Source organism: Camelus bactrianus, chromosome 1 (genome assembly GCF_048773025.1).
Source record: "Camelus bactrianus isolate YW-2024 breed Bactrian camel chromosome 1, ASM4877302v1, whole genome shotgun sequence".
Lineage (NCBI taxonomy): Eukaryota > Metazoa > Chordata > Mammalia > Artiodactyla > Camelidae > Camelus > Camelus bactrianus.
Genome location: NC_133539.1, coordinates 119,919,243 through 119,943,670, shown reverse-complemented (window position 1 = coordinate 119,943,670; position 24,428 = coordinate 119,919,243). Strand labels below are relative to the sequence as shown.

The window sequence follows — 24,428 nt, the reverse complement described above, 5'->3', positions numbered from 1 at the left end:
AGAGGGAACGTGCTGGCGAGACGTCCTGGGCCTGCTGGTTGGCACAGTCCTTTCCTTTCCCTGGCTCTGCTCAAGGTGCTGACCCCCGCAGGCTGGGTTCCTCAAGCTCCCAGGCAGCTGGGCCTGACCAGCGCTGGCCAGTAGGAGCCACTAAGTAGACACTCTAACCTGGAGGAAGGGCGAGGCCAGGTATTTCTTTCCTCCTCTGTGTTGAGCAGAACCTCCATTAGCAGCCTGGGTACTAGCAGCTCCCCTGTTTAGGCCTAGGGTGGTTCCAGCCTTCATCAGGGGATCCCCTGCTCCAGGCTCTGGTGACACCACTGAGGGAGACACAAGACGCTCAGGTCCCCTTCAAGGAAGGACCTGCTGCGCAATGGCAGGGATGCAGCTGGCAGCTCCTCGAGGATCCCATGACCGAGGGGGCGGGTGTAAGTGTCCAGCACAAGGGCTGCCTGTAGGACACTCTGGTGGGTAGTGCTCCAGGCCTGGCTGAGGTTTTGTTTGGTCTGCATCACCAGGTGGCTTCTGCTTCGGCCACCCTCATTCTCCTTTCCCGCCAGGGGCTGACCCCTCATAAACACCGTGTCCCCCAAACTATGCCTAAGTGTGTGTTTCCGGAGAACCCAACCGCAGCACCACTCGCTCTGTCCTGCAGCGAAGGCCAATGGCTTCCCATGGCGTTACCCTCCGGGTGGCCTCCCCACACCCCTGCTGGACACTTAGACTTTGCATCGCCTGTGGGGCCAATCTGCCGCGTGTTATCCCCGTCTGTTCAGGTACGTGCAGTGGGTTCTGTCCTCGTGGTTAGACACTGCCCGAGAGCGTGAGTTTTCTGTCTAAATTTAAGTTTACATTCTGGCCTCTCTTTCTAAGCCATTGGGTTATAAATGGGTCCCCTAACTCACACACAAATAATTATAAAATACAGTCCTTTCCGGGGCCTCGGGGCCACCTGTCAGTTGGAGGCTTGTAACATTGGGCCCTTTGCAAAAAAGGGCAGAGCCAAGTGTGGAGGTGCAGCTTCAGCCAAGAAACCCTGCAAGCAGCAAGTGAACCACAGTCCCGCACCGGTGAGTCCCAGACCGGTGGCCAGCGCTGCCCCTTGCCTCCCCCTGCTCCGCTGTCACCTGGGACTCCGGCTGAGGCCCCAGAGACGAGCACCCGCACACCGGCAGGTAGGCTGTGGCTTCTTTGCAAGACCTCCCCGCTCCGCCCGCCCCCTTTGTCACTGTCTGGCTCTGAGCTGGGCGGTGTCTCTGGTCTGCACTTCCCGGGCTCCCTCCTGAGGGCAGGGCTGGGGCTGGGGTGAGGACACACGGCAGCCTGGGACACCCATGTCAGGAGGATGCCCTTGGAAGGTCGGGCCAGGCCCGGGGACGCTCTCTTTGGAAGGGTAAGATGGGAAGCCAGAGGCCAGGAGTGGAGGGGGGGACCGCTGCATCAGCCAGGGTACCATCAGGAGACAGAAACCACACCGCTTTGTTTTCATAACGAGAAGCTGGAAGAGAATGATCACTGAAAAGGCAGAGCAGAACTCTGTGATGTACCCCGGGGGGCGCACCTTCGGGCAGAGCCGCCGCTCCTGGGCTGGGGGGATAAAGGGAGACCGGACTGGCTCAGACAGACTTACTCGGCGGAGGGTGCTGGGACGAGAGACGCCAACCTCTGAGGCGTGGGGCCGCCCGGCGGGGCGCCCGAAGCTGGCCTGCAAGGGCGGGAGAGACTGCCAAGCGGGCCAGACGCCGCCACGGGAGCTGCTGCAGCCGGGGCCAGTCACGGCGGCCGCGCGGGGCGAGGAGGCGCGGGGAGGAGGCGAGAAGCGGGCCCCGGCCTCCGTCGCCGCCGGAGGGCGCCCTCTGCCGCCCCCTGCCGGCAGGGCCCGGCGGGGCGCCGCTGGCAAAGCCGGGTCCACTCAGCCAAGTCCCAGCCCCAGCGTCACACGGCTGAGGATGCAGGGCAGTTTGAGATTCAAGAGACAGAAGCTTGGATAACGCGCATACCTTCTTAAGAGTACCTATTCGAGGAGTCTCAGACAGAAGTGGCCTGGGATCTGGTCAAGGACTCAAATCCCAGGGAGACACAAGCCCACAGTCGCAGCGCCTGGCGGGTGATTCGATAGTCAATGTGCAAACGGAGCCGAATTTCAAAACAGTTCGGTGACAGGCAGGAGCATTGCTAGAACGCCTGAGAGCTTGGCCACACTGATGCCGTAAACCGCCAGTTTCCACGTCTTTCCTCCTACCCAGCCCCCACCCACCCATCACTGCACACGAGATAGCCCCTCATCCCTTGCTATGTCTGCATGTCCAGAGCAACAGTTAGACCTTCAGCCACTCTCTCGGTGACCCACCACGTGAATACAGTCCTCAGGAAGTGATGGTATTTTTTTTATCTGTTGCTGCACACAAGTTACCCCACAGTTGAGCAGGGCAAAACAGCCAACGTTCATTATTAGTAACTTAGTATTAAGAATAATTATTATCTCAGTTTTTGTGGGTCAGGATGTCTTTGTTTTAAAATTTTTTTAATTCTTTTTTTTTTAATTGAAGTGTAGTCGATTTACAATGTTAGTTTCAGGTGGACAGCAAAGTGATTCAGTTATACATAGACATACATACATATATATATTTTCAGTGTCTTTTCCATTATGGCTCATTACAAGAAATTGAATATAGTTTCCTGTGCTATACAGCAGGTCCTTGTTGTTTATCTATTTTATATATAGTAACGTGTATCTGTTAACCCCAAACTCCTAATCTATCCCTCTCTCACCCTTTCCCCCCTGGTAACCACAGTTTATTTTCTATGTCTGTGAGTCTACTTCTGGATTGTAAATAAAATTTGTATTTTTTTTTTTCCAGGATGCCTTTGGTTCAGAACATCTCACAAGGATGCATGAAGGTGTCTGCCTGGTGTCCACCATCTCAAGGCTCCACTAGGGGTGGATCTTTTTGCAAGCTCACTCCTGGGTAGTTGGCAAGTCTACCTCCAGCCTCCAATGTCATGGTGCTACCAGTTTCTCACTGGCTGTTGGCCAGAAGCCTTGCCGAGGTCCCTGCCATAGGACAGTTCACAGCATAGCAGCTGGCCTTTCCCAGAGCAAGAGAGAATGAGAGACAGCATGAAGGACAGAAGTCACAGACATTTTACACCCAATCTCAGAAGTGACAGCCCATCACTTTTGTTATAGTCTGTCAGAAGCAAGTCACCAGGCTCAGTCTACACTGGAGGGGCAGATTACAAAAGGCATGAATGCCGGGAAGTGGGAGGTCATTGGGAGCCATTCCAGAGGCTGCCTTCTCACCTTGGCTCAGCCCATAGCTACACTGAATTTCTCAAAGTAGCAGATATCCACTCTGTAGGAGTATAACACACTATGAAGGCTCAAATCAACACATGTTGAGCCTCCTGTTCTAATCAAATTACACTTTATAACAAAGTTAATTTAAGGCATATATAATGATACACATAAGTATTACGGCTCTGTATGGTAATTAGGCATCCATGGTGGAAGGCTCACCGAGATGACTGTAATTAGTGTGACTTGAACACAGCCAAGCCTGCTTCACTTTCCTCTCCTCATCTGTTTAGGTCGCCTGGATCTATCACAGCCTCCATGGTGATCATTTTCCTTGATACCACCTACCACTTAATTATCACCCTGCAGGCAAACTCTGACACTCACGTACACACAGTCGTGGCGATCCTGCATCTCACCCTGCAGCAGCAGAGTGCTTTGTCTTGGCCTCTACTTCCCAGTGTTTTCCATTTCTCCCTGCTCCCCAGACGAAGGCAGCTGAGCAGCCGTGGCAACAATTGGAGCTAGAGTCTGGATTTTTCCCAGGAGGAGCTGACCAAGCAGGGGGCCTGGTACAAAACAGCTCACACTCTCCAGAAGGGTTTGCTTGAATGAATAAAGAAGTTGTCCTTCTATTTCTCCTCCTCAGTTATATATTGCTTGGGGTAATTTTAGCAGGGAATAAATTCTTTAAACATTGGACAACCACAAAGAAGGAAACATGCAAATGGCGGCAAAAGAATATATCAGTATTGAATGAGCTTCGGTTGTTTGGGAACTCAGATCCTCTCTTATATTGATGGGGAAAAATGAGAGGAAGGAGGGCCAGAAGAGGAGGAAAAGGGAAAGAAAACACCAGGGACAGGGGTGGGGTGGGACACCAGGGGAGAAACTGGTGAGCCGGAGACCTACAAGGAAAGGTTATAGGATAAAATGCAGGACATTGAGTTACATTAGAATTTCAGATAGGCAACGGGAAAAAAAAAAAAAATTTTTTTTTTTAGTATAAGTATATCCCAGGCAACACCTGGAATATACTTATACTAAAAATTAAAAATTTTTCCCCGAAATTTAAATTTAACTGGGAATTCTGTATTTTAATTTGTGAAATCCAGCAACCCTACTGTAAGATCGACCTCTCACATTTCCTTTTCATCCCAGAACTTGTCATCTCTGAGGGTCAAGTTGCTGTGGGGTCAAAGGGCTTTCTTGTCCTTTCTGATTAGAGTCTATGATCCTGGCATGAGTCCTGCCCCCTCTTGCTGCCTTCTCCCCATGCCCTCAGACCTCCAGCCTCCAATGTCATGGTGCTACCAGCCCCAGGCAGCTGCAGGGTCAGCGCGTGGCAGGAGATGCCACGACACTCCTCTGAGGTCCCTCTGCCCATCTCTCCCTGACGTCTCACAGTGCCTGCCCCTACCCGGCCTCCTGGAGCATTGTGCCTCTAAATCTCCGAGCCTCCCTGATATGAGTGTATATATAGCCAGTGTGACAGACAGATTTGAAGGCTACTCTGGCTACGGGTTGAAATGTGGACAAAATATTTCTTGCTGAGCAGTTCACATTAAAAGGAATTTAGTTTGCCCCTTGGTGGGCAGCCTGGGAAGGTAGCTGGATATTTACCCCTGCAGGGCTTCTCCCAAAATTGTTTTACGGTATCATGGACCCTACTTTAGTGGACAAGTTTTTTGATGAGCAAAGCAGATGAGCGCCACTGTGGTTTGAGTGCCTGGGGATGGATTTGGTAAATCCTGCTCAGTCACATCCCATTGGCTCCCATCCCTGACTTTCCCTCCATAGTTACAGTTCTTCAGATCATCTCCCTGGTTCTCATACAAGCTCTTCCCTGAGATGAAGCTGGGATGACAGACCCGGCTTTCAGGGCCACAGTCCACGGCCCAGGGACCCTGTCCTCAAACTTAGTCTCAAGGATCCCACATCCCAGGCCTGGTTCGGCCTATCAGAGAGGCAAAACCAACCTCATCTACTCCAATTACTACTCCATGAACCTTTTTACTGAGAAGTAACCCTCAACCTAGCCCCATTTTAAAAAAATCTTATTATTTATTGGAGTACAATATACATGCAGAAAAATACGCACACACATTTACAACTCAATACATTTTCATGCACCAAACACTCTCTGCTGACCCACCTACAGATCAAGGAACAGGACATTTCCAACACCCAGGAAACCCTCCTAGTCACCAATGTTCCTTGTCCCCCAAAGTTCTCCACTCTTTGTACTAATAACCAAGGTTAGCTTTGTTTTGTTTTTATTCTTTATAGATGTAAACAGAATGATACAGCATAGTCTCTTTTGTGTATCTCTTCTCTCACTCAGCTTCACATTTCTGAGATTCATCTGTACCTTTGTGTGTAATTGTAGTATGTATTCTCACTGCGGTATAGTGTTCCCTTGTGTGAATTCACCACCAATTTAAAAAATCATGATGTTGTTGGGCATTTGGGTAGCTTCCAGTTTGAGGATATTAAGATGGTGCAGCCAGGGAGGAAACATACACCGGGCTGCTGTGGGAATTACCTGTGAGTGGAATCGCTGAGCCAGACGGTGTGTCTTTGCTTAGCTCTGGTGTTGCTGCCAAACGGTTTCCCAAACTCTTAACCCTGTTGTAAATCTAAAAATGAATTGTCCTTCCCCGATTCTATCCCTTCTTAGAGTTGGGACGAATCTCAAACACGCCATTATTTCTCAACCGCGAGACTTAGAAAGTTCTACCAAAATGCTAGTGCTAACGTTTCAAAATAAATAAATTGCATCCATGAAGTCCTCCGCGGTGGCAGAGTGAAAAGGCAGAACCTCCGGATGTCAGCTAGAATGCCGAGTTGCTAAGATGGTTTTCTTTGTTGCCTAGAGGGCTGGGAGCCTTTTGCAAAAGCTGCTGCCAATCAGGCTTGCTGCTCTTTGCAGGGCTAATTAACAGCACTCGGGCAAGCAAGAGGACCAGCGCCTGCACAGTGATGCCATCCCAGGGCGTATGGCTAATTATAAACACAAAGAGCACTTAAAGGCTATGATTCGAAGAAAAAAAAATCCCTGAACAAAACCAAAAAAACCTCTTCGGAATTCTAATGCCAGCGAGCTTGTGATTGTGTGACTCGGGGGCAGGGGTGTCAGCAACAATCTCCCACCATGGACTAAATCACTCAGCACCCTGCATCACACATCCGTCCTCCCAAGCAGGCACAGGGAAGGGCTTCCTTTGTGTCCTACGGGAGGGAGACGCGGGAAGTGTGTCAATTCCATTTCCAGGGGCGTCCCGGCCAAAGTATGATAAACCCATTTTCACCAAGCATGGAGGAGCAGACTAGGGCAATCCAGACCCTGCAGGGGTTATCTGTGCCAGCTTTTTAAATTTCTTTTTAAAGTTTTTTGGGGGTGAGAGGTAATTAGGTTTACTTATTTATTAATAGAGGAGGTACTGGGGTTTGAACCCATAAATTGAATTTTAAAAGATACATTCAAGGTTTGTACAGGGCCTTGTGTATGCTAAGCATGTGCTCTACCAGTTGAGCTATACCCTCCTCTCGTGCCAGCTTTGATCCCCATTAGCTACAAACCACATATAATCCATCAGATATGCAAATCAGGTTCCAACTCATAGCACTTATTAGCATCTCCTGGAACCGCGCAAGAAGCCATGAATGTTTGCCCAGGAAGAAAGCAACCCTTCTGCTCCTCATTGGGAAGGCTTGTCTGATCAGGCAGAAAAACCCTGGGCTTGCCTGGAGGGGTGGGGGGTGCTGCAGAGAAAGCTGAAAGGGAACGGCAGCTTTCGTGCTCTCAGGTCATCTGGAAGAGTATCCACAAAGTCCAGGCGTGGCGTGATTTGATGTGAGAGGGAGGAATCTGATACCAGGAAGTCTCCCTGCATCCCAGCCCTCCAGGGCGCTGCCCGCTCCAGATCCTAGTGAGTTCCAAATGCATTATGGTGGGTCTCCCGGCAGCCTCTGAGCAGAGACCAGGGCAACCTAGGGCCCCAAAAACTGGAAGAAAAGGGCTAGACTTGGGGGAGGGGCAAAAGACAATGAAATTAACAGAGGAGGTGTAGAACCTATATTCAATACTTTGTAATAGCTTATAATGAAAAAGAATATGAAAAGGAATATGTGTATGTACAACTCAATGAGTTTGCTCTACGCCAGAAACTAACACAACATTGTAAATCGACTGTACTTCAATTTAAAAAAAAAAACAAAGAATGATGGAAAGCTGTTTGAAAGCAGTATTTCAAGATGTCTATAATATAGCATAAGAATATGCCATATTACAGTTACATAATTTCACTTAGTGGTGGTCACAGATGCTGCTAACATGCCTATGGCGTGTTCCTTAGATCCGGAATTGAAGGAAATGTGAAATTTCAGTTACAGGTTAGTAAAACTAAAAATGCACTTTTTTTTCACATCCAACGTTACAAACTTTCCGAATTCTATCCACAGACTCTCAAGATTAAGGATCTCCATGGCATAAATTGAATTTTAAAAGATATATTCAAGGTTATTAATACGTTTCCCTTTCTTCAAAAGACTTAACAATTTAAAATAATTCTTAGGAAAAAATTATTCTTACAGACATTGACATTAAAAAGATTTTTAAAATTGCTTTGAATTTAATATCTCAGTTGAGATGCAAATATTCATTAATTCATTGATTCATCTATGAGGAATTACTGATGAACTGTCTTCGGGATGAAACCATCCGTAGTGACTCTACCATGTTTAGATGGTGACAGACAACTAGCTGGCCACTAGGGATTTGTTCTCTCCCTCTGTAGAGCAGAGTTGTTCCTAGGAAGTGGCTGCCAAGCCAGGGACCACATGCCTTGTATCTTGCAAGGTGGGAGTTACATGGCGAATTCTCATCAATGGAATATGAGTGGAAGTGATACATGTCTCTTCTAGGTCAAGGCTTTTGAGAAATGCATGTGCCCTCTTCACTTTCTTTTTGCTCCCATCTCCCAGTTGAATAAGTCAGCCTGGGGCTCAGAATGATGATATAGCACAAGGCATTCTCCTTCCATAATTACCAAAACCCATTGTGGACTTTACAGGATTAAGTGATACACTTCTATTGTGCTATATTGTGTGAGATTTGAGAGCTTGTCTGTTCCAGCAGCTAGTGTGTTACTTTAACCAATGCAAAGACATCACTTAAGGATGCTGCCCGGGGCCATGCCCATCCCCCCCACCCGCTTCCCTACTTGTCATTGCAGGGATGGCGGGTACTGCAAACTGGCTCACTCAACTCCATTCCAACCCTTTTGTGTGGTGCAAGCCAAGAGTAGAAAGCCAAAGACATTTCCTTCTTTCCCAGATACCCACTACGGTTCCGGTTTCATATGAGACACTCATTTGGTCCAGCGGATGTACTTGTGTGAGATTCGGGAAACAGAAATTGGACATAGTGAACTGGAGGTTGTGCTCCTTTGATTCCTACCCTTTCTTCTTGCAAGCATGGCTGTGAAGTAACAGAAAACCCATCTATAGTGGCTTCAATCAATAAGGGTTTATTTATTTTTTTCCCCATTACAAGAAGCTTGGAGGTAGGCAATCACTCGGTGGGTTCATGGATTCAATATTGGCAGGACCAGCATCTGTGGAATTCTTTTAGACTTTTCCTCATAGTTACAAGGCCGTTGTTTCAGCACCAGTCATCACGTCTCTATTCAAAGCAGAACAGAACAATTCAAACACAAAGCAGAAAAGGCAACCAACAATGCTACGTCTGCCTTTTTATCGAAGGAAAAAGCTTTCCCAGAAGCCCTCACAACACACTTACCTGCAGGTCTAAGGGTCCAAAATTGGACACATTGGCTCCTGAACAAAACTGGAGTTCAGTTGGCAAGGGAGAAGCAGGGACTAGCTGTAGGGTCCCCCACGCTGTAGAATTAATGGTTTCTGCCCTCAAGGAGTTAATGATGGCTTTATAGAAAAAAAACATACGCAGGGATATTTAGATATTAATGGAAGTTAAGAGAGGATATAAAGCAATAAAAACATAAGTGACAGCATAGACATTTTAGAGGAGATGGAGACTTCTAGGTTCTAAAGCAGTCCACCGTCATTTTAAGGGGGGCTGGTGAGAAAGCCTTGCACGTCTCAGCTGGACCCTTTGGGAACATCTTGCTTACTGCAAGGTGTTGTGCCGACATCACCTGCCGGAGCAGATGGGTGTGCTGAGGGCAAGTTCAGATGAAGTGTCCTCTTCAGGGCTGATGAGCAGGGGCTGGTGAACTTGACCTGGCCCCGGAAAGATAAAGGGACACTGCAGGGATCGAAGGGACTCAAACACAAATCTGGAAATTGTGAGCAGAGCATCTCCCTGGTTGCTAGAAACAGGAAAGATGGCCACCTACCTATAATTAGCCCGGGCCCCTTTAGTCACTCAGACACAATACCCAGCTCTAAATTTGCCTTTGGAGAGTCGGGGTCCATCACCCGGGGTTGACTCCATGAACGCTCCTAATCCCGTACGGAGTTCCCCAGACCGTTCAGATCATGAGTTTGGCTTCACAGCAGCAGGATTTTTACCAGGTGGCATGGTTCTTAGAAAATGGGAAGGCAAGACCCAAAGAAGGAGGGGCAGTGACAGAAAAGAGGCATAGACGGCCAGTGCGGCTGGCCTTCTCTGCCCTTCCGGTGGTCAGGGAGGAAGCGGAGGGAGCAGGCCTCCCTGCCCTGAGGACCATCGCTGGGGACACTGGTCCTCCTTCATCCCAAGAGCAAGCCCACGGGTGTGTGGTCATGGTGCTTGAAGAGAAGCCTGCGTGCTGCAGCTCACAGAGATGGTGAGGTGTATTTAGAACCACAGCTGCTGTCCGGTAACATACGGATTTGTGATTTCGGTGTGGGCCGCGCCCTCTCCATGGGTCTTGTCACATGACTTTCAGAAGGACGGAGGGCTTCCCTGATTGAGCCCTTAGGGTCTGTGGTGCAGTCACACGTCTTTGCAGGTCTTGCTGGGCAGGAAGATGGCTGAGCCACTGGAGATGGTCTATCCGTGTCACTGGACACAGTGTGCGAGGTCAGACAGGGGCCAGCGCCCTTGTCTGGACACAAAGCCGCCCGAGTCTGTGCTCGGCGGGAGGCCCTTCACGCTCGGCGGGCTCAGGGGGGAGACTGACACATGCGGGTCACTCTGCAGGGCCCCTTCTCCCTCGCACAGCTAAGTGGGCTTGACGCTTCCAGAAGGAAATGACACTGAAAGCACTGAGAGGAGGAGCAGACGTCACCAGCGCTTTCTGGAAAGTACTTTCATCATGGACTCAGGCCAATTATCTCTCCACCTTAGCTAACCCATTTCTATTTTCCATTTCTTAATAAAAGAGTTTTATTATTTATACATTTATTGAATTCCTACTGTGTGCTGGGACCAGCAGTAGGTGGGAGATGGCTTAGGCCAGTGGTTCAGTTTGGGGGAATTTTGCAAGACAGCGGTTAAACACAGCCATGAACAGGCATTACATTTTGTTAATTTATAATTAAACACATTATATTAAAAGCAGGAGGTGAATACTCCAAACTCTCACTTTCTGATTATTTCACTACAGTTTTCTGTTATGTGTGCTCCCAGGTTGTTTGTGTCTATTGTATCTGTGTGTTGGAAACACCCTGTGACCCCCTGCTACTGTGTCTCTGTTTGGCATGTTGGTGGCTTGGAAATGGCCATGCTGGGAGCACTTACACCCCAGAAAGCAGCAAACGCTAAGACTCAGGGCTTGATTCAATGCTGTGTTGAATGTCTAGACTTAAGGAAATGATGGAGAAACATTAATAACACAGATTAAACTTTCAGATGGGTCCTGTTTGTGGCTGTTGTGTTACCAAGTGCACAAAAGCTTCCGAACCTCCTCCTCCAACATCTGAGACTATGACCCGATTCAGCAAAGGAGTGGCTCATGTCACGGACTAATGGGTGAAGTCCTCACCTCACTTTTATCTTCCTCATTAACCTAAACAAAGTATCAACAGCAGTCCTGACAGTTACAACCGTAGGTTGAGTATGGATACAGTGGTTCAGCAAGAATCACTGAAAGCACTTGGCGAGAATGAGACTGTAAGATCTACCGTAATGAATGTTGTGTATTTTATTCTCACTTGTGAATTGTGTGCTACGTAACTTTCCTATCAGGAAAACTGACAATAAGTTTATATGCCTACAACACGTCTTCTTTTTGAGAGCCAGTTGTAGTTATGAGCTATTATTTCCTCTGCTATGAGTAAACTTCTCTCTTTATCTCATGCTCCAAGACCCAGTTCAGAGGCTGGGCTAGCCCTTCCCTGGGGTGCTTTGTTGAAGGACTTATTCATGGTGCATCAGAGTTCTGGGCTGGTCACTCTACCTTCTAGAGCAAATGCAACTGAAAGGCAGGGACTTTGAATTATTCAGCTCTGACCCTCTGGGGCTCAGCTCAGAGCTCAGTCCAGAGGAGGTGCCCCAAAGTTGTTGGTTGAAAGAAACAGCAAGAGCCTTGGGGCCAAGGTGAGAAGGAAAAAAGGAGGTAATGTGTGTAGACAAGGGACAATGGAAAATCCTAGGGACTGCCTTTGAAAATTCAAGTCTCTTTAGGGTTTCCTGAGGTCTGTCTAAACCATAGCAAGCTTTGATTGACCAACCACAACCAAGAAGAACCCTTGATGAATTGGGTTTGTCTGATTACGTGTTTAGGGGAATAAGATGAGTCACAAGGCAGTCAGCTCCTTGCAGTGGTTTGATGTGTGTTCTGGGTGCATTCAGCTCAGATCCTGCCAGTTTTTTTTATTGCATTCATTGCATGCTTCCTTGAACGTGGCAGGCACTGGATTTCCATGAGTCGCATTAAGAAAAGTCACAAAAGCCCAGGAGAACTTACTCTCCTCCCACCCCATGTGTCCTGATGCACGTTTGGTTGCAAGCTCCCCCTCTCACTCTTTTGAAAGGGACCAGGAGGCCAGAGATCATAGTTGAGAGTTATGTTGGGTCTTTAAAAAGCAGCCCTATTGACCAACTGGCTGAGTTTCCTGTTCAGAGAGTGCACAAGCCCTCAGTTCCCCAAAATACACATCTAGCCAGGATCAGATTTCTCCCCACTGGCCGGCCACTCCTCTTGGGGAGCAGTTGCCAGCAAACTTGGAAGGAAACAAACAGTCTCCCTCCCTCATCACCTCCATCTCATTTGTCATAATCCCCGGGAAAGGTCAGCCGGGACCGGTCCAGCCTCCAGCCGTTATCCAGTGCAGGGCAGGTATCAAAGAGAAGCAGAAAAGTCACTTACATCCCTCCCATCATTTCTCCCAGTTCTTACGTGCCATTTACCCAGCAGAGCCCACAACAGGCAGATGGCACTCGTTTCTCCCCAGACAGATTAATGCTGTGGACTCCCTACATCTCCCCCTGCCCCCTGTAAGTCTATCCTCAATTCAGAGGCCAGAGGAGTCCCGTTCAACGGCACATCAGAATATGTCATTTCCTTGTTCAGGACCCTCCAGTGGCTCCCACGTCATTCAGAGGTGAAGCCAAACTTTACAGTGACTGAAGGGTCTGCATGACAGACCTTTGACCCCCCAGTCCCTAATGTATCTCAGCTAGTAATCTCTCCTTCCCTCTCCCCATCAGCCACTGTCCTTTCCCTGTTCCTCCAACCACCCAGGCATACTCCCACCTCGGGACCTTTGCCCTCATTTCCCGTCTGCCTGGAACCCTCTTCCCGCCTGACACCCACAAGCGCACACTCCCTCCCCACTTCCGGTCTGTGTAAGCGTCACTTACTCAATGAGGTCGGCCCTAACAGATGTGGTACCATTTAGTCCTGCAAAACGCCCCTTTCCCCTGACTCACCATCTCTCCTCACCAAGTCCTATTTTGCAGGTGGAAGTTATCACCTTCTATCACACTGTTACCGAGTCCAAGCTCGTACTGCTCACCCCCTGACAGGCCAGTAAGTCCAGAGATGAGTTGCTGGGGCAAGGAATAGAGGCAGGAAGCCCTGAACTCTGCCCCTACTTGGAACAACTGTATAGGACCATCTCAGCCTCAGAAAGTCCCCTGGGTTGAGCTGACGCTTTCATTGTGACTTCATCACAGCCCAATTTTTGCCTCTGCCCAATTCTGCTCCCTTCCGTAGGTTTGCCCCAAGGGCCTTTCCTGATAAACCTTCGGCGTGGTTAGCTCCAAGTCAGAGTCCGCCTCCCGGTGAGCCCAACGGACAACTCTGGCTTTTGCCTCCTGTGTGGGGAGTATTTAATTGATCACGTCTCTCATCTTCCCTACAACCATTGCCTCCCTATTACTTTGACACTTTCTTCCAAGCTGCTGACAGCCAACGTTCTGCAAGTTTTGACTAAGGGCTTTGGGTCTTCACACATAAACAGGCAATGACACGCCTGTGTCATGACTGTAAACCAGCTGGCTGAGAGTGATGTCAGAGGCATTGATGGTGACTCACATCCCCGCCCCAGAGACATTAAATGCGAAGAAAACCTGTCTCTCTCAAGGTTGTCTTTCGCAGTCCTCTGGGTTTCTTTTGGGTTTCAAAGGCTCACGTGACCTCACGGCCTTGGGGAGGTGAGACAAGACTGGCCTTTACTGCACAGCCCTGTCCTGGCCTTTGGTGGTGGCCTCCTTCCTTGGTGACCAAGGGTCATAGCTAGCCTGGTTTTTTGGCCTGACCTGAGCCCAAGTGTTCCCAGGAGGTCTGGCTGTGACTTTGGAGCATCCCTCGCCCTGGTGAGCTCTCCTGCCAGCCCCCTTCCCTGTCATCAGAGCCCCACCGGTGCCCTTGCTTGGTCTAGGTCAGCCCTGCCGCCATCTCTAGCCCATGGTGGTCATCTCACGTCAGCAGAGAACACTGGAAGCCTCCTTCCTCCTAGGGCTCCAGGGGACTCACCTGTTACCTCATGTTCTTACCCCCTCCACCCCTCTGCCTTCCTACCTTATGCACTTATCTCTCTGAGTAGAGGAAACTGGTTTTCTCTCAGCTCTTGTTTCTTCTCAAGTCTGGGAGCCACAGTGTGAGTGTCTAGGCAGCTAGTCCTCCCAGCTGGGTTCTTGATATTTCGGGCCGAGTTGCTGGAATTCTGAGCAAACTAGCTTCCTTCCTTCTCCTGCGCTTCCTCCTTGTCCTCCTCCTCCCTCTTCTAAGAGCTCAACAAAACCTGGCCCTTGCAATAAAAAAAAAAACAGTTTTCTGGGAGTTAAAAATTCCACCCGGCGATTCAGCTGACTTACATGAAGCAGGTTGCAGCAAAATATTTTCCCAACTACAGATGTATGTCCCACTCTGTTCCCCGCAGAGAATCCATCCTCTGTTCCAAGCCCATGGCACATTTGCTTACAGCCATCCACTATTAGGCCACAAGAAAAAAAAACTTTAACATATTCCAAGGAGGAGAAATCACGTAGGCCACAATCTTGGACCAAAATGCAGAGAAACTAAATGTTAGCGCCAAACCCTCAAAAAAAGAAGGAAAAAGAAAACACACTCCTACATAACTTTTGGATCAAAGAGAAATCAAAAGTGCAATTACAGGTTATTTGGCAAACAGCAATAACTAGGACATTACATAAGTGAGAAGGTCAAGTTTCACCCACAGAACAGTGACGAACTTTGAAGGCTTTTATAACTAAACAAGAAAAAAGAATATAAATAAACGGTTCAACTGGAAGTTAAAAAGCGAGCCAAGAAAATATGACTAAGAAAAGTAGGAAGAGGATGTGACAGGGATGAAAACGGAATAGTTTTTAGAAAAGAGAGAAGCCGTACGTGTGCTGAGTAAATCGGAGACGTTTGTTTAAAACACAAGACAAAGAGAGAAACTGTTTGCAAAGCTGATCAAGAGGAAAAAAGAAGAAAAAAACAGTGTAGCATGAAGAAAGGAATAGAAGCACAGATACAGGACAGGTTTATGGGTTTTATGTGTAGATTATTATGCTGAACTCAGCTCAAAGCTGTAAAATCTAGGCAAAATGAGTAAATTTCTAATAACACATAAAAGATCAAAATATATCAAGGATGAAGAAAACATAAATATGTCCACGGCCATAGAAGACGTCTTAAAATTTGTCAAAGTGCTCCCAGAATGTGCCTAGGTTTTATAAGCTAATTGCTCTGGTATACATTGTTTAAAAGCCAAAGGCATTTTTCAATAAAAACTCTGCTTACATAATCTATAAAAAAGCAATAGCTATTGTATATACTATCAATGGTTGTTATATGTAACACCAATAAGCAACTTGGAAACATCAGGGAAAAAATACGTTCTATTAACCATGGCAACCAGAACTGTGTATTACCAAGTAGCACACTTAAAAAGGACCAATAGGAGGAAAACTTCAAAACTTTATGGAGAGAGACAAAGAGAATACTTGAATAAATGGGGAGATATGCTCTCTTGTAGCTTAGAGGTCAGTATTGAAAAGATGCCAATCTATAAACCAGTCTATAAATATAATGTAAATTTTAAACAGATTATTAACATTATTTTAAACAGATTATTAACATTATTAACATTATTGTCAGAAACTGGCCAAATTATTCTTTTAAGAGAAATATTTAATTTCAACAGCCCATTATATTAAAAAATCAGAAATGTGTCATATGAAATATTCAGCAGAAAATACCATTAATAGTTTGGAACATACACAAGCGCACATACACACAGACGCACGCAGGCAGGACACTGCTCCTTTAGCACAAACAGGCCAAAGCAGCGTGAGGAACAGGTTTATAATGGATCATGAGAGCCTACGATTAAATTTTCAGGAATTTTGTGAGCTGGTTGATAAGCACAACCATTATTAAATATCAAATTACAAAAAAAAATATGTACGTATATGTATAACTGAATCATTTGGCTCTACACGTGAAAGTAATACTGTAAATCAACTACACTTCAATAAAAAAAATTTAGTATATGTGCTGCCCAAGTGAGCACTAAAAATTTTTTTAAAAAATCAAATTACATACACTTATAATTAAACAGATTATTTTGGAAACAAAGGTAATACATACTTAAATATATCCATCCCTTCCAAATCATTTCACTACATTTTGCTATTACATGTGCTCTGGAGGTCACTTAAATCTCGTGTATCTGGGTGATGAACATGTTATGTGGTGGTCCCCGGCTGTGCACTCTCTCCCCAGATCTGCAATCAGTGACGTCGTGTTGGTAGCTTGAAACTGACCGAGGTGAGGATGTTTAACCCCAGGGTCTTTTCTTCTTTTCAGATTGATGGTTGTTAAACATTAAACAGGGCACCACTAGGTTAAAATGACTCCAGCAGAAGCGAGTATGTTTCATCTGTAGTCCTCAACGGAGGCTTTTTGTTTTATATGTGTGTGTATGTGTACCACTCCCCACCTAGAAGTAACTGGGGATGAGGAACACAGCTTGTCCCACGATCCATACCAGGTGAAGTGAAGCGAGTTTCCTCGTGGCAAAGTATTTAAACGGCTTACCAACCCTAAACATGCTATAAATTTTTCTTTTATAAACAGACACTGCTCTAAATCTGCTGACCTTTTCCACTATGAAAGTGGTGTCAGTAAAATGCACCTGAAAGATATTTGGGAAAAATAAATACACTTGTCCTTTGGCAAAGGTTATGTCATAACAAAGTGTGAGAGAGTAACAGCTTTTCAAAATAAACTCACGCTTTGGAGAGCATGAGTTTATACTGAAAACCGATAGTGGAAATTTCTCCGGAGTTGTGTGATTTTGAGGCTGAAGTTATGTAAGTGGGCCACCTATAAAAACTCATGTATCTGCTTACTTTCAAAACTTGGAAATGGGATAGTCTAACCTCATACACACAGCTTCTAAAATAAACTAAGTGATGAACAATATGAAAAGGTGAAACCTTCCAATTATTTGGCAACAGCAACTGAAGGACTTCAGGAAAAATGGAAACTGTCAGCTGAATTTCAGTGAATACCTTTTTGCATAATTGGTGGAGGAGACTGGAAAATGAACATCACTATATATTAGGCGTAGTCCATAAAGTGCTTGTTCCATTTGGTATCTGTGCATGTCTGGAGGGACGTTCCTTTTCAGTTATTTCAAAACCAAGTACTGGAATATTTTGAATTTGGAACAAGAACTTCGAATGGCTACATTACAAAGTATTAAACCAAGACGACAAAAAAACAAGCATGTTTTACCTTTGCAAAAACAAATTTTTTAGTGAGAGCAAAAATATGCAGTGTCCTAATAATTTAAATGACAATGTTTTTAGAAGGTTGTTTATTTAATATTTGTATTTTCCTTTAAAAATCCCCAAGGGTGGTACTCAGACAAGCATCAGCATGACCTGGGACTCTCCGGCCCCGCCCTCAGCCCTGCCTCACCACTTCCAGTTCTGCAGAGGAACCGCCTACATCTACAAATTTTGGTAGAAGGATGATCACAGAATGACAAAGCTCCTTTGTCTTAGGTAGGTGGGTGGGTGAGAGGTTGGTCTCCTCTTCAACTTGGAGATTTTGAAGATGAGAATAATTCTTTCTTTTTAATTTAAGTATAGTCAGTTACAATGTGTCAGTGTTCATAGCAGTACTATGTACAATAGCCAAGACATGGAAACAACCTAAATGTCCATCGGCAGATGACTGGATAAAGAAGTTGTGGTATTAGTGTACAATGGAATATTATTCAGTGATAAAAAAAAAAGAATGAAATAATGCCATCTGCAGCAACATGGATGGACTTGGAGGTTGTCATTCTAAGTGAAGTAAGCCAGAAAGAGAAAGAAAAATACCATATGATATCTCTTATATGTGGAATCTAAAAGAAAAAGGGGGGGGGGACACTAATTAACTCATCTACAAAATAGAAGAAGACTAGAATAATTCTTGACATTTTGAAGTAATATCAAAACAGGCTTTCTGAGAGTGGACAGAGCCCCTATTTGGTGTAAATCCCACCCTCAATTCTATTGTAGCACCAAATCCTAAAGGCATATAATAATACAAGCTAATATAACATGTACTGTATGTCAAGTATTGTCCTAAATTCTCCTCTTGGATTAATTCATTTAATTGTCTTCCAGCCCTACAACGTGGGTCTGCTATTCTCCTCAGGTTACAGATCAGGTGCTTAGGTACGGATTGGTTATTTGCTCAAGGCTGTAGAAGGGAAGAAAACCTGACTCCATGTTAGATCTGTTCCTTTGGCTGTCACCCTGCACTCTGTTTCCTGTGCTCAGTCATGCTGGTTCTGCACCTTTTGTAAAAGAATGTTCCCTGTAGCCTCAAATACACAGGAGAGCCCATTCTCAAGGCTCTGACCTTTAAGGGTCAAACACTTTCCCATTCATATAAAGATAAAAAGCTGCAGAATAGAAAATAGCATTTGCCTTGTTGGAGGTTTACAGGGACATCGTGACCTGACCCACGTGGACGGCTGCAAGAACAAAGGATTCTGACACCAAGAAGTTTGCAACAATCAACCACACCTCCTCCCCTTCTTAGTAAAAAAGAAGCCTGAATTCTGACTTGGGGAAAGTGGTTCTCCAGGACATTCATCTGCCACCTTCTCGGTCTGCTGGCTTTCCAAATAAAGCTGTTATTCCTTGCCCCAACACCTCATCTCCCAATGTGTTGTCCTGTCGTGTGCTGAGCAGAACAAGTTTGGACTCAGTAACAAGGTCGCACTGCTAATAAGCAGCAGGGCCAGGACTTGCACCTAGTCAGTTTGATGCCAGATCCCATGCTCTGAATTCTTACACTGCATTGTTTGGGTATAAAATGTACACATGAATAAATACCCATCTATTGGCGATTCATAGTCAAATATTTTCATTGATAGGGAACAGGACAAAAAAAGGTTCAACACTAATAGCCTAGGGGTTATGAGTTCAAATGTCAGTGTGACATGAAAAACTTTCCATCATCTGGCCCCAGCCAATCTCTCAGACCCATCTCTTGCTCCCCCGTTGCAACCTGTGCTCTGAATTCCGCCATCTTGAACTAGATCCTGGCTGCTCCCTGAATTCCTAATGCCACCTTCCGTCTCCTACTTGGCCTTTGGAACTTGGCTCCGTCCCTGCCTTCCCTTCCCGTCTGCTCTTTCCCCTACGAAGCCCGCCCAGGTATCTTTTGTACTCTCAGCATTTTGTCTACGACACTTGGCCCGTGATTTTGTAATCACCTAGTCACTTGTTTGTCTACCACCTATGAGGCGGTGCCCTGTTTTGTTCATTTCTGAACGCCCAGCACTTAGTGCGGAGCCTGGCCCGCCCGCGGTGCTGAAGGCGTGAATGCACGATTGATGAAACAGAGATCAACCGCTGCCCTAGGAGGTGCTCTCCGACCTGTGATTTGTGTAACGGCCACCAGGGGGGGCAGACGAACAGGGTCCAGTAACAGCACCCTCTAGCAGAATTCAGGCTGGGAATTTAAAAGATCTATTATAGGACTGAAAGGGAAGTTAGGCACGTAGGCCATTCCTCTGTTTTAGACAAACCCTTCCTGGTAAGCACAGTGACAACGTTTGTGCTTTATTTTAATTTTTTGAACCTAGATGGTCCTCCAATCAGAAAACTTGGATTCTTGTTCCAACTCTAACTTTGATTTAGCTTGTTGGACTTCAGACAAGACCTTGGGGTTTTGGAGCCTTAATTTCTTTCTTGTTTTTAAATCATCTTTTTTTTTTTCAATTCTATTTATTAATTTTTTTAGGAGGGAGGCAATTAGGTTTATTTATTTTAATTTTTTTAAATGGAGTTACTGGAGATTGAACCCAGGACCTCATGCATGCTAAGCATACACTCTACCACTGAGATATACCCTCCCCCTAGCCTTAGTTTCCGAGTCTGAAAAATGGGAGATGTACTCACTTTGCCTACCTCCCAGGGATGTTCTGAGACCCACAGGCAATGAGACACATGAACACCCAAAAAATGACAAGGCAACATGTGAAGTGTCATTAGAATCGAGGGACTATATAAAAATAAGTCCAACCACCCTTGCTCAAAATTAGTGTTTTGAAATGTGAGTTGAAAGCCAAGGTATCCTTTTGGGTCAAACAGCACAGACTTGCCTAGAGAGCACAGATGCACAGGGATTTCAAGCTGAGGGTAGTTTGATCGTCTCATTCGCCTGGCTCCCACTGGACTATCTCAGCTGTATTGCCAGGGCCCTGCTAGTCCGTCTGCAGCTGGCATCACCTACACTCAGATAACGCACAGACCTCACCACCCCTGTACATCTTTAAAACTTTTTTCCCAAATGGGCATAGATATTATTGCAATAAATAAAACACAGAAATACAGAAAAACTTTCCTGAGTTGCTAGTCACATTGATCAAAATGCATCTTTTAAATCAACCAATATTTTAAAATACATTTAGCATGGAGTTGCATTACGTGCATACTGAACCCACACAAATTTGACGACAGGGGCTTAGCAGACTTACAAACAGCGAAACCAAAATGAAACTCATAACCAGTCAAGAATGCTGGCTAGTTGGTTACTGTTCCTCCCGATGCCTGGGCTGAGCAGGGATTGATAAGTGTGACTGCTGTCCCTTGCTGGGATCTGATCTTACAAATGCCCCTCAAAATAAGTAAGTGTATCTTGGTGTTTATGAGTAATTTAAGGGATTTTAAAAGGGAACATTTATACAAGTAGCAGTTTCACCTTATCTTTAGAACCTCACTGGCCGTGGAAGAGTTGTCACGTGGAGGCCTGTGAAATTTTTTGGCACAAAAGAGGAAGTCTCAGTGGAAACCGCTGGTGGAGCCCAGGAAACCCTGAGACCCCCAGTGGCTCCCAGAGATTGGGGCGGAACCCAGGCCTCTCACTCAAGGCCAGTCAATGCCCTTTCCTCCCACAACTGTGAAGTCAGGAGGCCTTTCGTGCTGGAGGACAGCCTGTACCCAGGCCTGGGAGCATCCGTGAGCTCCTACACTGGGCATAGATCCCGGACACCCTCCCAACGCAGGCAGTCTGCCCCAGGCATCTCGGTTTCTCAGGGTCCCCTGGGGGCATCGGGCACAGCAGCCCAGCCTGCTGACTGTCCCCTTTCTGTTTCTGGTGTAGCCCTAATGCTGGAGTCAGGACTTGGGCTGGAAGAGATTTTCAGGCCCGTTTTGAGCCTCAGGCAGGGAGGTCAGAGGCGTGTGGGAACCGTCTCAGAGGCCGAGCCGCCTTCAGAAGGCCAGCAGGCACTGACTCCCTTTCCTCCCTTCCTTCCTCAGAAACATCCGGCCGGATGCAGCCCGTGTCCCAGCAGCCCTGCACCCTCTACCCTCTGACCCAGCTTTCGAGCTGCCTTTTCCTCCTGAGCGTGGTCATGCATCCTGAAACCTCTGGCCTCTGTTCCTTGAAAGCCAGAGGCCACCCTTGGGGGCTGAGGGTAGGGGGTGAGTCCCTTGCTGCGGAGCACAGGGGGCTGGGGGCAGCTGACAGCGGCTGGCAGGCCCGGGAGCGTGAGCAGGAGGCCTGTGTGCTCCCCGCGTTCACCTTCACCACTCACGCTCTAAACTGAGCCCCCTTCTCAGGGCTCCTTGGAGCCACCTTCCTGCCCTCTAGGGGGTGAAGAGACTTCCTCAGTGGGGGCTACTTCAACACCGAGGTTCTAGAACAGCACACTCTCCAAGCCCCCGAGGAGGCTGCAGAAATGAGGATGATTGGGTCTCCAGAAGCTTCCTGACCCTGTTAAAGAATAACACATCGAAGCTGGTGGAAGCTTCCTCTGGCTCCCATGGCTGGGGGCCAGAGCCCTGCCTGCAGAGTTTAGGTGAACTCACCAGCCTCCTGAGTGTGTGGACACCGGAACAGACAGTGCGATCCACTTTGGAGGCCATTAAAAACGGGCTGAAGGGGGAGGGTGTAGCTCCGTGGTAGAGCATGTGCTTAGCATGAACGAAAAATAAATAAATAAAGATAAACCTAATTATCTATCCCCCCCACATTTTTTTAAAACATAAAATTGTTTTTTTAAAAAGGGTTTAAAAAAAATAAAAATAGGCTGACTTCTCTTCATTTGGTGATGGTCTGGAACAACAGCCCGTGGAAGAAAAGCTCTCCGAGAACGTGAGGACACACAACTCCTTATTTACAAGCCCCGGATTCTGAGCTGTGTTAGGTTCGGTACAAACCCCCACGTTCTTTGATTGTCTGCACAATACGAAGCACCTAGGGAAGATGTCCGGCACCACCAGGACCCTGGAGCTCCAGTGTGGAACTCCTGTCTGGCAGGGAGTCTTGGAGAAAGAGACTTTGGATGGAAGGTGATGTCCTGCACACGGAGGTTCGAAGCCCACCTCTGAGGGACTCCTCGCCCCAGGAAGTCCCCTAGTAAGTACCCTCCCCCTCCCTCCTCTGTAACCTCTGCACCCTCCCCCCAGGCGCCATCCTCCCTTGCTCACCTCCTTCCTAATCCAGTTCCAAGACCTCCCGAAGACTCTCTTGATGGGTCCTTAATCCCCCAGTGCCGCTTTAACTGGGAAACGTGGAGGCGGGAGCGGGGGTGAGAGAGGCAGTCTGGGGAACCTTGCCCCTGAGAGGCCCCCTTCACTTCTCTCTTCCTTCCCTGTCATCCTGAGTCCCGTCCTCTCTACTCAGCCGTGTTTTCTGACCCAAAGCAAGGACAAGGGGTCTGACAAGTGTAGTTACGGGAGAAGGGGGACGCGGCGTACTTGGTGTACTTGAGACTGGAACTGGACTCCGAGTCACGGATCCTGTGCTAAGCCTTAACTGGAAAATCAGGGACACACTCATTCACTTCTCGAGACCTGGTCAGCATGGCAAGGATTCCACCTACAAGTGAGTTCACAGGTGGGTGGCGCCAGGTCAGTTTGTTACCAAAGGCAAGTTCGTGTGCCCACCCTACAATGAGGCCAAACTGAAGCATCGAAGTTTGGAGCAAAGAAGCATTTATTGCAGGAGGATGGGGTGGCTAATGCCCAAGAAAAACCCTAAACTCCTTGAAGGATTTTAGCAAAGCATATTTAAAGGCCAGGTGAGGGAGGGAGGTTGCAGGTAAGTGATCAGCTCGTGCACAATCCTCTGATTGGTTGATGATGAGGGAACAGAACGGTCAACACTATCAACCCCTAGGCGCCAGAAGGTCTGGGGGCCACGAGTTCTCAATTATCAAGTAGTTAATTTCTTCCCTTTGATGGTAATTTTAAGCATCGGATAAACTCAGGAAATATACATGAGATACTATTATCTGGGTCCTTCGGAGAGGAGCTGAAGGTTGTAAGTTCCCAGCGTGCCATGGCTTAGGGACATCACATAGTGTGAGAGTTATTTTACGATGCTCAGCAGGGCTTGGTACACTGCCTTTGACAGCACCCTCACCACCCCAAAGATACTAAAAGGTACAGTCAACCCTTGAACCAAGTGGGGGCTAACTAGTGTATAATTATAGTCTTCCCCCTATATCCACCGTTCCTACGCATCTGCGGACTCAACCAACCACGGACTATAGTACTGTAGAATCTACTATTGAAAAATCTCCATTCATAAGTGGACGTGTGTGTTTCAGACCCTGTTGTTCAAGGGTCAACTGTACTTCCGCCGTCTCCACTCTGGGAAGTACATGAACCCAGTACCGCGGACAAGCAGACATCATGTTAATTTCCATATGCGTGTAACTTAAACATTTATTGAATTGTATTTATTCTGTCTGAGAGACAGTACCATTTTTTTCCGAGTCCCAGACATTTTTGAAGGCATTCAAAGCCTTTGGACTTCAGATGCTCTGTCTATAGGATCTAGTGGCTAAAATGCCTCGAACGTTTGTTTAGAGGACCAGACGTAGAAAAATACGCATGTGGCTTTGACATATCATCAGCAAAGCCAAACATTTTAAAAGTGTTACTTTAAAATGTATGTGTCAATGGTGGTGGGAGGGCAGGTGGTAAGCTGCGGAGGGAAGTTTCCAGTGAGCAGAAATTACTTGACTCATCTTCACTGTCCTCGAGTGTGAATGGAAAGTACATTAATTAGAGGGGAACAAAGTGTTCTTGTTTTGCCGTTATTTGGGGAACAGTTTTTGTTCTGTTTTTAGGGAATGTCACTATTCATCAATGCAGATGGCTTCTAAGACTTGGGTCAAGTTGCCAGAGACATCACGGGTCCCTCCCCACAAAGTCTTCTGCCATGAAGGCTTTCAGGGC

At 46.9% G+C, this 24,428-nt stretch overlaps 1 protein-coding gene and 1 long non-coding RNA gene across 2 annotated transcripts in view; both read right to left on the bottom strand.

Moving 5' to 3' along the window:
* ANKRD28 (ankyrin repeat domain 28) overlaps positions 1 to 1,817 on the bottom strand; it is a 221,600-nt gene extending 219,783 nt beyond the window's left edge. Inside the window, exon 1 of the mRNA XM_074372036.1 lies at positions 1,631 to 1,817. The gene's annotated coding sequence lies outside the window, so the exon portion shown is untranslated. The remainder of the gene's footprint in view (positions 1 to 1,630) is intronic.
* A 7,002-nt stretch (positions 1,818 to 8,819) lies between these two features.
* LOC105077620 (uncharacterized) lies at positions 8,820 to 14,438 on the bottom strand. The gene is made up of 3 exons (XR_836086.3): positions 14,233 to 14,438; positions 9,102 to 9,244; positions 8,820 to 8,984 (listed from the first exon to the last, which is right to left on the bottom strand). It is a non-coding gene; the product is annotated as an uncharacterized LOC105077620 (long non-coding RNA).
* Positions 14,439 to 24,428: the final 9,990 nt, after the last annotated feature.